The sequence below is a fragment of the Lynx canadensis genome, chromosome B3 (genome assembly GCF_007474595.2).
Source record: "Lynx canadensis isolate LIC74 chromosome B3, mLynCan4.pri.v2, whole genome shotgun sequence".
Lineage (NCBI taxonomy): Eukaryota > Metazoa > Chordata > Mammalia > Carnivora > Felidae > Lynx > Lynx canadensis.
This window is the reverse complement of record NC_044308.2, coordinates 49,431,557-49,446,734: the sequence shown is the minus strand read 5'-3', so window position 1 is coordinate 49,446,734 and position 15,178 is coordinate 49,431,557. Positions and strand designations below refer to the sequence as shown.

General features: G+C 36.4%; 1 pseudogene; it reads left to right on the top strand.

Moving 5' to 3' along the window:
* The first annotated feature begins 6,843 nt into the window (after nucleotides 1-6,843).
* The window catches only part of LOC115517137, a 30,904-nt pseudogene continuing 22,569 nt past the window's right edge, over nucleotides 6,844-15,178 (top strand).

Genomic DNA, 15,178 nt, shown 5'->3' with positions numbered 1-15,178 from the left:
AGGTATCACCTCACGCCAGTCAGAGTGGCCAAAATGAACAAATCAGGAGACTATAGATGCTGGAGAGGATGTGGAGAAATGGGAACACTCTTGCACTGTTGGTGGGAATGCAAATTGGTGCAGCCGCTCTGGAAAGCAGTGTGGAGGTTCCTCAGAAAATTAAAACTAGACCTACCCTATGACCCAGCAATAGCACTGCTAGGAATTTACCCAAGGGATACAGGAGTACTGATGCATAGGGGCACTTGTACCCCAATGTTCATAGCAGCACTCTCAACAATAGCCAAATTATGGAAAGAGCCTAAATGTCCATCAACGGATGAATGGATAAAGAAATTGTGGTATATATACACAATGGAATACTATGTGGCAATGAGAAAAAATGAAATATGGCCTTTTGTAGCAACGTGGATGGAACTGGAGAGTGTAATGCTAAGTGAAATAAGCCATACAGAGAAAGACAGATACCACATGGTTTCACTCTTATTTGGATCCTGAGAAACTTAACAGGAACCCATGGGGGAGGGGAAGGAAAAAAAAAAAAAAGAGGTTAGAGTGGGAGAGAGCCAAAGCATAAGAGACTGTTAAAAACTGAGAACAAACTGAGGGTTGATGGGGGGTGGGAGGGAGGGGAGGGTGGGTGATGGGTATTGAGGAGGGCACCTTTTGGGATGAGCACTGGGTGTTGTATGGAAACCAATTTGTCAATAAATTTCATATAAAAAAATAAATAAATAAAAAAATAAAAACAATTAACAACTATATATCACTCACCAGTCCAGGTAACATGCTTAAGCCTTTCTCCCAAGTAATACTTGCAATAGCCTTGTAATGGGTTATTTTCATTTTCTGGAGGTAGAAACTGAGACATAGAGAAATAAATTTGTCCTAGATCATACAGTTTTGAAGTTGAGATACAGTCTGAGTTGAGATCACTATTTGAAAATACAATCTCTATTAGGATTCTGCAGTAAGTATTTCTCAAAGTGCAGTCCCTGAACCTATGAATTTATAGCAAATACTAATTTTAGGACCCCATCCCAAACCTGCTGAATCAGAAACTCTGGGTTTGGTGTTCAACAATCTATGTTTTAATAAGCCCTAACAGGTGATTCTATTGTAGGCTCAAGTCTGAGAACTCCTGTTCTAAAATAAGTAGAGACGAGTATCATATTATTGAGAGCCTGATAAAGGAGAGAATAACTACCTATCATTCCAGGTTTTTAAAAATTATGACTTGTCATGATTCTGTGTGTGTGTGCATGTGTGTGTGTGTGTGTGTGTGTGTGTGCGTGTGTGTAGGTATGTGGGTAGCCAGCAAGTATGTGAGTACAGGGATGTAGTACTAGTTAATCTCTCTCCCTCATACTGAATACTTTCAGAATTATTAATTTCAGGATGCACTGAAGACTTCTGTGAAAGTCCAACAATTTTGAAACATCCAGTTTACAATCTGGCCATTGTAAAGATTTAGATATTAGCACAACTGTAATCCTTATTTTATAGTCTAGTAAAATATAAAAGGAAACAATTCTTACTGTTTGAAACATTCAAGTTTTCATTTGTACTTCAAAATACGTAACTTAGAGATGTTTTGTCTGTTATGAGCCTCCCAATTTTACTAGAAGCCAGACCTTGCTGAACATGACAGTAATGTGGGGCTCTAAGACAAGAAAACTGTCATGACATTAATCTCTGATTCTATACAAGGAACAAAAACCTTGTTACAAAAGATGTTCGTTCTTACTGCCACAAAGCTGTTGTTAGGGGAAGTTAAACTGCTGATGCAGTCAGTTAATCTCTTCTTTTTAAGTGAATATAGAATATGAAATAAAGTACAACTGAATTTTTTTTACATCATATAAATAACTGAATTTCATGAAAAATAGATTTTCCAAAAATTATAGCAGAACTTCTCTCACCTATTTCTACACCTTGTAATCAAAATAGAAGCCATTACAAAACTATTCATCAGTCCAATACTTTTTCCTCTAGCCCTAATGGCATAATGAAAAATGAAATTTATGAAAAAAGAACATGTTTGAAGAGAAAATCTTGCATCCATTATTCATTTTGTGAGGCACGGATGGTAAAGGCAATAGTGGTGAAAAGCAATTAACCTCTTATGTTTATCTGCCTCTGCCAACTTCTTTTCCAGCCACTTTACAATTGCCCTATCATATGTATCATCACAGAAAAATTTGGAGAGTTATAGTATCTCCATTTTACAGAAGAAACTAAAGCCCATCAAAGTTTTACAAATAGATATGGATAATGCTATACGTTGGGGCTAAAATTTGGATTATAATCCAGACTACTGATTGTTACCTCTCTGATACTGTTCCAGTTCTCACCAAAACCCCTGAGTATGTCAAGACCAGCACATGCCATTCCCACTGAACAAACAGGTAATGAACTAGACCAAATTCTTAGGCAGTTTAGGGACAACACTAAGTTATTATTAATCTTTTTCACTTGCATTTGTTCATTCATGCACAGTGAGGTTCTCCAAAGCTCCATGATATATGATGTGGGAACAGATGAATACAGAAGCAAATAGGAAAATCCAGCTTTCTTCTATTAAGTTGTCATTAAAGATATCTTTAAACATGTTTTTTTTTTAAAAAAAGCCTATGCTAAATAGTTGTTTCTGAAATTTTCAGAAAATTATGTTACTGTATAATAACATTATCATTGTTTCCAAATGAATACACATCTCTAAAATTTCTTAGTGTAATTTCTAATGCAATAAATATCAAGATATACAATCTACATTTTAAAAAGTTCTTTGTAAAGAAGGGTGGTCCAAGATGGTGGTGCACAAAGTCCCTGAACTCAACTCCTGCCATGGACACAAGGAACTTATACCTGTATACAGAGCAATTCCTTCTGCAGGAGAATTGAAGGCTGACTGAACAGCTTCTGTACAACAAATTATTAAGGGACCACATAGAGAAGGGTAGGAGAGATGGAGATATGGTGATAATAGGAACATCACCCTTAAATTTGTCACTAAAAAGGAAGGGCTATTACTAAGGGGGTGATGCACAGACTCACCTACCATGGGGCACAGTAAAACAAACAAACAAAAACAGCAGTTTAAAGGGCAATTAGAGGGGCGCCTGGGTGGCGCAGTCGGTTAAGCGTCCAACTTCAGCCAGGTCATGATCTCGCGGTCCGGGAGTTCGAGCCCCGCGTCGGGCTCTGGGCTGATGGCTCAGAGCCTGGAGCCTGCTTCCGATTCTGTGTCTCCCTCTCTCTCTGCCCCTCGCCCGTTCATGCTCTGTCTCTCTCTGTCCCAAAAATAAATAAACGTTGAAAAAAAAATAAAAAAAATAAATAAAGGGCAATTAGAGTATATATGAAGGAAATCTGTTTAATAAAGAGTGAACCCACCACATACACAGAGAACTGCTGGAATACTTTCCACAGTTGGACACACTGGTGAGTACAATTCTCTTATTTTCCCTCTCCATGTAGACAGAAGCAAGATTCAGGACTCTAGCTGGTATCCTAGGACTGTCCAAGTGTACCCTGCCCTCTTGTCCCATACCATCTCTAGGTGTTTCTGCAAGGCAGTCCTAACAAAATGTGCTCCACAATCTCCTAGCCCATGCCTGTACCAATTCCAACTATACCATCAAGGTGGCCCCAGTGCACCACGACCCAGGAAACCTCTACCTATGCACACTCTGGTTTCAACCAAGGTGGCCCCAACGCAGCACAGCCAAGGACCACCGGGCCTATGACTGCCGCAACCAGTCTGCCAAAGCTGCAAGACACATGCACTTTACACAGGGGATTCTCTTATGCAAGCCTACGCCTTCAAGACTGAGTGAGGTAGCTGTTCTACAAAGTTCATAGAAAAAAACACAGAAAGTCAAGCAAAATAAAGAGGCAAAGAATTAAGATCCAAAGGAAAGAATATAAAACCCCAGGGGGGAAAAATCCTAACATGACAGAAATAAATGATTTACCAGATTAAAAGATCAAATTAATAGTCATTAAAAACAGTCACTGACTTTCGGTGAAGAGTAGAGGAATAAAGTGAGAACTTCAAAAAAGACTTAGAAAATATAAGCAAGAACTAATCAGAGTTAAGATATACAATAACCAAAATGAAAAATATATATTCTAGAGAGAATAATCAGCAAATTAAATGATACAGAGGAACAAATCAGCAACCAGGAAAGTAAAAGAGTTGACAATACCCAATACATAGAGCAAAAAGAAAAAAGAACTTTAAAAAATAAGGAAAGTTTAAAGGACATCTAGAACAATATCAAGTATACTAACATTCTAATGGTCCCAAAAAGAGAAGGAGAAGAGAAAAAGCGGCAGAAAACCTACCTAAAGAAATAATGGCTGAAAATTTCCTTAACCTGGTGAAGGAAACAAATATGTAGATCCCAGAAGCAAAGAGACTCCCAAACAACATGTATTCAAAATGATCCACACCAAGACCTATTATAATTAAAATGGCAAAATTTCAGGGCTCCTGGGTGGCTCAGTCGGTTGAGCATCTGACTATGGCTCAGGTCATGATCTCACGGTCCGTGGGTTCAAGCCCTGAGTCGGGCTCTGTGCTGACAGCTCAGAGCCTGCAGCCTGCTTCCAATTCTCTGTCTCCCTCTCTCTCTGACCCTCCCCCGTTCATGCTCTCTCTCTCTCTGTCTCAAAAATAAATAAACATTAAAAAATAAATAAATAAATAAATAAATGAATAAATAAATAAATAAAATGGCAAAGTTTAAAGATAAAGAGTGAATATTGAAGGCAGCAAGAGAAAAATAGTTACATGCAAGGAAAACCCCAAATGATTATCAGCTAATTTTTCAGCAAAAACTTTGGAGGTCAGAAAGGAGTGGAAATATGTTTAAAGTGTGGGGAAGGAAAAGTTACGACCAAGAAAATTCTACCCAGTACGTATCATTCAGAATTGAAGGAGAGAAAAAGAATTTCCCAGACATGCAAAAACTAAAGGATTTCATTACCACCAAACTAGCTTTACAGGAAATGTTAAAGGGTCATTTTTAAGTGACAAAAAGTATGTAAGTAAAAACAAGAAAACATATGAAAGAAAAACCTCACTGGTAAAGACAAATATATAATACAGGAAGTGAATCAGCTATTTAAAATCTGTCATAAAGGTTGAAAAACAAAACTAGTAAATCAACTAACTATGTTAAGTATCTAAGGAACCCACAAAATAAAAAGATGTGAGATATGACATCAAGAACATAAAACAATGGTGGGGGATAAAAATGTAGTGCATTCAGAATACATTTGAATTAAAGTGAATATCAGATTAAGATAGACTGCTATAAATATAGGTTGATAAATATAAACCATATGATAAGAAACCAAAAACCTACAATAGATACACAAAAATCAGAGAGAAAGGAACACAAATATGACACTAAAAAAATAAATAAGTGAAACCATGAGAGAAGAGACAAGAAAAGAAGAAACAGACAAAAAGCAACCAGAAAACAATTAACCAAATTGCAGTAAGTACATATCAAGAATTACTGTAAATGTAAATGGACAAAATGCTCCAATCAAAAAACATGGGGTGGCTGAATGCATGACAGAAACAAGACCCATCTACATGCTTCTCAGAAGAGACTACAATCAGATCTAAAGACACACACAGACTAAAAGTGAAGAGATGGAGAAAGAGATTTCACGCAAAAAGAAACAAAAAGAGAGCTTGAGTAGAGATACTCTTACCAGACCAAATAGACATTAAAACAAAGACTAACAGAAGAAAAAGAAGAGCACTACACAATGAAAAAGGGGTCCACCAACAAGATGATTTAACATTTGTAAATATTTATGCATCCAACATAGAAAAAGCCAAATATGTAAGCCAAATATTAACAGACATAAGTGGAGAAATTCAGAGTAATATAATAATACTAGGGGACTTTAATGCCCTGCTTTTATCAATGGATAGATCATCTAAACAGAAAATCTATAAGGAAACATTGACCTTAAATGACTCATTAGACAAATTGTTACTAATAGATACATATAGAATATTCCATCCTAAAACAGAATTCTATTTTTCAGGTGCACATGAAACATTCTCTAGGATATATCACATTAGACCACAAAACACATCTCAATAATTTCAAGAAGATTGAAATCATATCAAGCATCTTTTCCAACTACAATGTTATCAAACTAGAAGCCAATTATAAGAAATCTGGAAAAATACAAAGAAATGGAGACTAAAAATATGTTACTAGACAACTAATGGGTAGACAAAAAAATTGAGAAGGAGATTAAAAAAATACCTTAAGAAAAATCGAAGTGGAAATACAATGGGACACACAAAAAGGACACACTTCCTCTAAGAGGGAAGTTCATAAAGATAAAAGCTTACCTCAAGAAACAAGAAAAATTTCAAATAACCTAACCTTATGCCTAAGGAACTACAAAAAGAACAAACAAAACCCAAAGTTAGTAAACAGAAAGAAATAAAAGATAAGAGCAGAAATAAATGAAATAGAGATAAAAAATAGAAAAGATTAATTAAACTAGAGATGGATGTATGAAAAAAACAAAATCAGTAAACCTCTTGCCAGACTCAGTAAGACCTCAAGAGAGAGGGTCCAAATCAATAAAATCATAAATGAAAGGAGGGAAATCACAATTCACAACACAGAAAAACAAAGGATCATAAAAGATTACTACAATTTTATGCCAATAAATTGGAAAATATAGAAAAAGTAAACTCCTAGAAATACACAACCTTCTAAGGCTTAATCAAGGAATTGAAAATGAACTTTTTCACAACATGTTTGCCACTGGGACACAGGTGTCATGACAACTAAAATGGGAAAGGAAAAGATTCAAATCAACATCATCATCATTGCACATACACATTCAAACAAGTCTCCTACTAGTAGTCACTTGATCTACAAATGTGGTGGGATTAACAAAAGAACTATAAAAATATTTTAGAAGGAGGCTGGTGAGATAGTAAAGGGCTCCTTCCAAGTATGTCTGGGTCTTAGACAAAGTGAAAGTTGCCTGTGAACGTGGTATCACCTTTGAGATTTCCCTGTGAAAATCTGAGACCAGAAAGTATTATGTGATCATCATCAATGTCCCAGAACACATAGACTTTCCCCAAAACATAATTACAGGCACATTTCAGGAAGACTGTGCTGTTCTGATTGTAGTTTCTGGTGTTGGTGAATTTGAAGCATATACCTCTCTGAGAATGGAAGGATCTGTGAGCACTCTCTTATGGCTTACACACGGTGTGAAACAGCTAATTGTTGGTGTAAACAAAATGGATTCCACTGAGCCACTCTACAGCCAGAAGAGATAGGAGGAAATCATTACAGAAGTCAACACCTACCCTAAGAAAATAGACTATAACCCTGACCTACTAGAGTTTGTGCCAGTTTCTGCAGTGGTGACAACATGTTAGAGCTAAGTGCTAACATACCTTGGTTCAAAGGATGGAAAGTTACCCATACAGGTGGCAGTTCCAGCATAACCACATTGCTTGAAGCTCTGGATTGCATTCTGCCACCAATTCATTGAATTGACAAGCTCTTGTGTCTGTCCCTTCAGGACAGACACAAAATACAAAATTGGTGGTATTGGTACTGTCCCTGCTGGCTGAGTGGAAATGCATTCTTACACCTACCATTGTGGTCACCTTTGCTCCTGTCATTGTTACAGCTGAAGTAAAGTCTGTTGAAATGTACCAGGAAATCGGGGCGCCTGGGTGGCGCAGTCGGTTAAGCGTCCGACTTTAGCCAGGTCACGATCTCGCGGTCCGTGAGTTCGAGCCCCGCGTCGGGCTCTGGGCTCTGGGCTGATGGCTCAGAGCCTGGAGCCTGTTTCCGATTCTGTGTCTCCCTCTCTCTCTGCCCCTCCCCCGTTCATGCTCTGTCTCTCTCTGTCCCAAAAATAAATACACGCTGAAAAAAAAATTTTAAAAAAGAAATGTACCAGGAAGCTTTGAGTCCAGGAGACAAATGGGCTTCAATGTCAAGAATGTATCTATCAAGAATGCCACAATGCTCATTGTGGCAATGTGACTGATAACAGCAAAAATGACCCACCAATTGAAGCAGCTCGCTTCATGGCTCAGGTGATTATCCTGAGCCACCTAGGACAAATCAGTGCTGAATATGCACCTATGTTGGATCATCACACAGCTTACGTTGCCTGCAAGTTTGCTGAGCTGAAGGACAAGATGGTTGTTCTGGGCAAGGCTGAAAGATGACCCAAGTTCTTGAAATCAGATGATGCTGCCATCATTGATATGGTTCCTGGGAAGCCTATGTGCATTTAGAGCTTCTCTGACTAACCTCCTCTGACCTATTTGCTGTTCATGACATGAGACAGACTGCTGCTGTGGGTGCCATCAAAGCAGTGGACAAGAAGGCAGCTGGAGCTGGCACGGTCACCAAGTCCACCCAGAAAGCTCAGAAGGCCACCCAGTCTTTTTTTTTTTTTTCAACGTTTATTTATTTTTTTTGGGACAGAGAGAGACAGAACATGAATGGGGGAGGGGCAGAGAGAGAGGGAGACACAGAATCGCAAACAGGCTCCAGGCTCTGAGCCATCAGCCCAGAGCCCGACGCGGGGCTCGAACTCATGGACCGCGAGATCGTGACCTGGCTGAAGTCGGACGCTCAACCGACTGCGCCACCCAGGCGTCCCACCCCCAGTCTTAATCAGTGGTAGAAGAATGGTCTGTCAACTGTATGTGTCAAATGGCCATTTAAGTTTAATAGTAAAAGACAGGTTAATACTAACAATGCATCATAAAACCTTCAGGAGGAAATGAGAATGTTTTGTGAACCATTTGAGGTGTGTGTGTGTGTGTGTGTGTGTGTGCACGCGCGCGTGAATGTGTGTCAGTTTTTTAGTTTTTAAGTTCAGTACTTTTTCATTGAAACAACTTGACCAAAAATCTGTCACAGAATTTTGAGACCCATTAAAACAAAGTTTAATGAGAAAAAAAAGAAATAGAAAATGTGAATAGACCAATTTCAAGTAATGGAATTGAAGAAGTCATTTTAAAACTCCCCCAAAAAACAGATCCAGGACCAGACAGTTTTGCAGGTGAATTCTACCAAACATTCAGAGTTAATACTTCTTCTCAAATTAGTGCAAAAAATTAGAGAGCAAGGAATGATTCTAAACTCTTTTTATAAGGTCAGCATACCTTAATAACAAAACCACACAGACATCACAAAAGATAATTACAAGCCAATATCCCTGTTTTGCACATGATGCAAAATTTTTCAACACAACATAAGCAAACTGAATTCAACAATATATTAAAAAGATTATATACTATGATCAAGTGTACTCCACAGATGTAAAGGGTGCTTCAATATCTCCATGTCAAACATGATACAACTTATTAACAAAGAATAAAAATCTTAAGATCTCCTCAATAGATACAGAAAAAGCATTTGAACAAAATTCAACATCCATTTATGCAAAAAATTCTCAACAAAGTGGTTTACAGGAAATGTACCTCAGCACAAGAGAGGCTATTTATAACAAGTCCACAGCTAACATTATGCTCAATAGTGAAAAGCTGAAAGTTTTTCCTTTAAGATGAGGATTAAGATAAGGATGCCCACCCTTGCCACTTTTATTCAACAAAGTATTCTAACTCCTAGACGCAACAATTAGACAAGAAAAAGAAAAGCCACCCAAATTGGTAAGCAAAAATTAAAACTGTCATTATTTGCAGGTGATATGATACTATATATAAAACACTCTCAATATGTCACCAAAAAAAACCCAGTAGAACTAATAAATTCCATAAAATGTAGAATACAGAATTAACATACAGAAATTAGTTGCATTTTTATATACTAATAATAAGCTATCAGAAAGAAATTAAGAAAACAATGCCGCTTATAATTGCACGAAAAAGAATAAAATACCTAGGAATAAATTTAACCAAGGAGGTAAAATATTTGTACTCTGGAAACTATAAGACAATGATGAAAGAAATCGAAAATGGCAAAAAGAAATAAAAAGATGTATCATACTCACAAGAATTAAAATTCTTAAAATATCCATACTTCTTAAAGCAATCTACAGATCTAATGTAATTCCCGTCAAAATACCAATGGCATTTTCAAAGAACTAGAACAAGAATCCTAAAATTTGTATTGAACCATCAAAATACTAAACAGCCAAAGCAATTTTAAGGAAGAACAAAGATACAAGTATCATGCTCCAATTTCAAACTATACTACAAAGTTAAAGTTATTAAACTATATTTTATTGACATAAAAACAGACATGTAGACCAATGTAATAGAATAGGGAGCCTAGATATAAAACCACACATGTATGCTCAATTAACCCACAGCAAAGGAGGCAAGAATATACAAAAGGGAAAAGACGTGTGTCGATAATAAGGACTGGGAAAATTGCAAAAATAAATTCAAATGGTTTAATGACTTAAACATAAGACCTGAAATCATAAAACTTCTCAAACAAACATAGGGCATAAGGTCTTTGACATCAGTCTGAGCAATTTGTTTTTGGGCCAGTTTCCTCAGGCAAGGACAAAAAAAAAGCTGTAACAAACAAATGAGATTATATCAGTTAAATAGCTTTTGCACAGCAAAATAAATAATAACAAAACAAAAGGCAACCTACTGAATGGAGAAGATATTTGCAAACCATACCATCAATAGGAGGTTAAAATAAATTATATGAAAAACTTTCACACCTTCATACAATAAAAGAAGAATCTCAATTAAAAAAAATGGGTAGAAGATGTGAATAGACTTTTTTTTCCCCCAAAGAAGATATACAGCTGTACATTAAAAGATACTGAGTATCACTGGTCATCAGAGAAATGCAAAATCACAATGAGATATCACCTCACATCTGTCAGATTGGCTATCATCAAAATGGCACACAATAAAACGTATTGGTGAGGAGATGAGGAAAAGAGAACACTTGTACACTGTTGCTAAGAATGTAAATTAGTGCAGACACTTTGCAAATCAACATGGAGTTTACCCCAAAAATAAATAAATAGAACTACCATACCATCCAGCAATTCTACTTCTGAATATATTCTGCAGAAAGTGAAAAACCAAATTTTTTAAGTATGAATGCACCCCTTATATTCATTGCACAATTATTTATAATAGCCAAGATACAAAGTAACTTAACTGTCCATCAATAAGTGAATAAGTAAAGATGTGGTATACACATACAATGAAATATTACTCAGCTCTAGAAAAAAATAAAATTCTCCCGTTTCCAAGAACATGGATGGACCTAGGGGATATTATGCTAAGTGAAATAAGTCAGAGATTTTATCATTTCACTTACACATGGAACCTAAAAACAAGTGAACAATTCAAGACAAAATAGAAACGACTACAAAGTACAGGAAACTGTTGGTTGCAAGAATGGAGAGAAATTGGGAGGTAGGAGAAATAGGTTAAGGATGTTAGGAGGTACAAACTTCCAGTTGTAAATTAGCAAGTCAGGGGATGCAATGTATACAACATAGAAAATATAATCGTAATATTGTAATAACTATGATGACAGATGGTAACTAAACTTATTATTGGGATTATTTCATAATGTATAAAAATATCAAATCAGGTATGATGTATACCTGAAACCAAGAGGATATGGTTTGTCATTACACTTCAATAAAAATTAACAAAATCTAAAAGTTATTTGGGGTCCTCAATTATTTTTAAGAGTACAAGGGAAGCCTGAGAAGAAAAATTTGAGAAACTGCTGGGCTAAAGTAAAAAGGTGATCAGAAATCAATTCCCATGTTTCAATTATGTTCTTTATTCATTCTTCTTAATTCTTCATTCATTATTATATTCTAAATTCAATAATTATTTCTGAGCACTATTTATGCAAAACAGTTCTAGGTATCAGATACACAGTGTTGAACAAAACAGTGTCATTATTCCTAGTGAGCATTGAAAATAATCAGTACAATTACATGTTTACCTACAAACTTGATATGTTTTTTTCTAAGAGAAAGAACAGGATGCTATGAGGTAGAATAATGGAGTGAGGGAAGTATAAATTACAAAGTCTGTACAGAAGGATAAAGAGAAATCACCATAAAGTAACTAAGAATAAAGAGAACCTGACAGAAGAACATGTACTCCAGGAACTTAATTATGAACAGGTAGCTAGAGTATAACAAGCCAAGGAGAGGCTGGAAAGGAAAACGCTGGAAACAGAGGCAGGGGACATGATCTACAGGCCCATTATGTCATGACAAAAATTTAGATTTTATCTCTGTGCAGTAGGAGGTTCTTACATACGTCAAGCAGTGAGAGTGGCATAACTTGTGTTCAAAAGGCAGTTGCTAATTAAAATGTAAATGTATTGGATTGGAAGAAGGGCAGCTATCAAAGTTAACCATAGAAATAGAATGGAAAAACTAGTAACTCCAGTGAAAAATCTGTACAGAGTTCTACCCCTATCTGCAAGGGATACGTCACAAGACCAAGAGGATGCCTGAAATTCATGGATAGTACCCAAACCATATATATCCTATGTTGTTTCCTATGATACCTATTATAAAGTTTCATTTGTAAGTTAGGCACATTAAGAGGGTTAGTAATAATGATAAAATAGAACAATTATAACAATATCGTATAATAAAAGTTAGGTGAATGTTCTTTCTCTCCTCCCTCCAAGTAGTCTTATTGTACTGTACTCAGATTTCTCTTGTGATGATGTGAGATGATGAAATGGCTACATGACTGAGATAAAGTGAGACGACACAGACATTTTGACATAGCATTGGGCTGTCAACCTTCTGAAGATCCATCAGAAGGAGAATCGTCTGTGTTCCAGACTGTGGTTGACCATGTGTAACTGAAACCAAAGAAACCAAAACCATAGGTAAGGAAATACTACGGCACAACACTGAAACCTTTTAGAGAAAGAGGCAAACTATTTGTGTCCTCTATAAATTGGCCTTGAATTAGAACAAATTAAACACTTATTGTTTAGACTATCCTCTCTGCCCTTACTCTCACCAAGGAAAATTGTAGCTGCTCATATATGTATACTTAAACATTTATTTCATTTATTTTTTGAGGGGATGGGAGGGGCAGGAGAGGGAGAGAGAAAATATTAGCAGGCTTCATGCCCAGTATGGAGCCCCAAGGCGGGGGGTGGGAGGGGGGTTGATCTCACAACCCTGAGATCATAACCTGAGCCCAAATCAAGAGTCAGATGCATAACTGACTAAGACACCCAGGCACTCCTATACTTTATGTCTAAAAGTTCACTTCAACTGCCATGTAAGAACAGACTGGGCTAAGGGAGCAAAGTTGGGGGGTTTCATTAAGAGGATTATACTTGTCAAAGAGAAAGATGTTGGTAGCCTGGATAAAATGGTGACAGTGAAAATGGAGAGGAGTGGATAACTGTAAGACAAGAAGATTAAAAACTTAATGAATTTTTCTGTATGTGAAATGTGAAATGAATTGTGAAGGGTGAAGAAGGGTAGAGATAAAATATTACAAAGTATTGTGCAGCTGAGTACATGATGATTCCATTTACTAAGATGAGAAAACAGGAGAAACATGTTGAGTAACAGAGAAGGAAATTAAGACTTTGGGACATTTTAGGTTTGGCTTGTTTGTCAGAATCTCAGTGGTAAATGTCATGGAGGCATTGGGTAAAAAGTATGGAACATACAGGCAAGGTTTGGAATGAAACACATAGGAATCATTAGTATTTTTCTTTTAACACTCAGAATTTCAAGTGTTCCCGTAGCATCTTTGAGCTGTATAGCCTCCAACGACCTAACCATGAGTTTTCCTGCTCTCACCAGGTGTGTTGCCCACCCAGCCATTTAGAATGGCTTCTAAATGAGCTAGTTTCCCTATCACCTGTACCATTTGCACCTCACCTGGTATTCAACCTGAGGGTTTTTACTTCTCTGACAGCCTACAGAATTATCCAACAAGTCAATTACATCCATCCATGGGAAACCTGGGGTACCCAACTTTCCTCTTATTACCGAGTCTGCCTCCCACAACCCCTGCTAGTTCACTCCATTCCCTGTGCAACATCTATGTTGCCTTACATGGTCCCTAGTGTCTTTGTTCACCAGAGTGTAAATGTATTTGACAATAAGCAGTTGTCAATCTCTTCTGTAGAGGGTTGGGTGTCATGTATTGAGCTATCATACTATTTAGGGCAAGGGATCCTTTCTTCACCAAGGAGCAAATACAAGGTGATCAGAACACTACATAAATGTCATTTAAAGCTAAGTATATAGATTAAGACATGCAGGCACAAAGTTTAAAGATGAAAGAGTGCTTAGCAATAAGGTATAGTAATGATCCAGTAGAAGCTGAGAAGTAGGTTGATAAGTGAGAGGAAAACTGGTAAAATGCAGAGTCCTAGAGGCCAAAAAAAAAAAAAATTTCTAGAAGAGGACAAAATTACTTATAATCCCAGCATCAAAGTTAGAAGAAAAAAATATGTTAGTAGATATAAAATAAAAAAGAAGCAAGCTCTACAAGAACACAAAGTGTGTATTGAGGGGAATAAAAGTGGAGAGATTTTATGTGTGATTATTGAAGTGATATCTACTTAAAATAGACGGTTTTAACTGCAAGCTATTTTATGCAAACCTCAAGCTAACCACCAAGAAAATAAACTTGTAATAGGCACAGGAAAGAAAAATAGAAAAGAATTAAAGTCACTAAAAAATTCTTAAGACACAAAAGAAGACAGCAATAGAGGAAGAGAGAATAATAAGGATAGCACAACAGACAGAAAACAATTAACAAAATGGCAATAATAAGTCTTCACCATCAATAATTAAATTAAGTGTAAATGGATTATATGCCCTAATCAAAAGGCAGAGGGTGATTGAATTTTTTTTTTTATTCAGCAATATACTATCTACAAAAGACTCATTTTAGTTTTAAAAACACATTGTCTGAAAGTAAAGTTTTGGGAAAATACACTACATGAAAACAGTAACAACAAAAAAACTGAAATGGCTCTAACTACAAGACAAAATAGACAATGTCAAAAATTATCTCTAGACACAAAGTCATTATATAATGATAAAAGGCTCAATCCAACAGGAAGATCTAACAATAAATATGTATGGATCCAATATAAAATAAGCATTAAAATTAATAATCTGA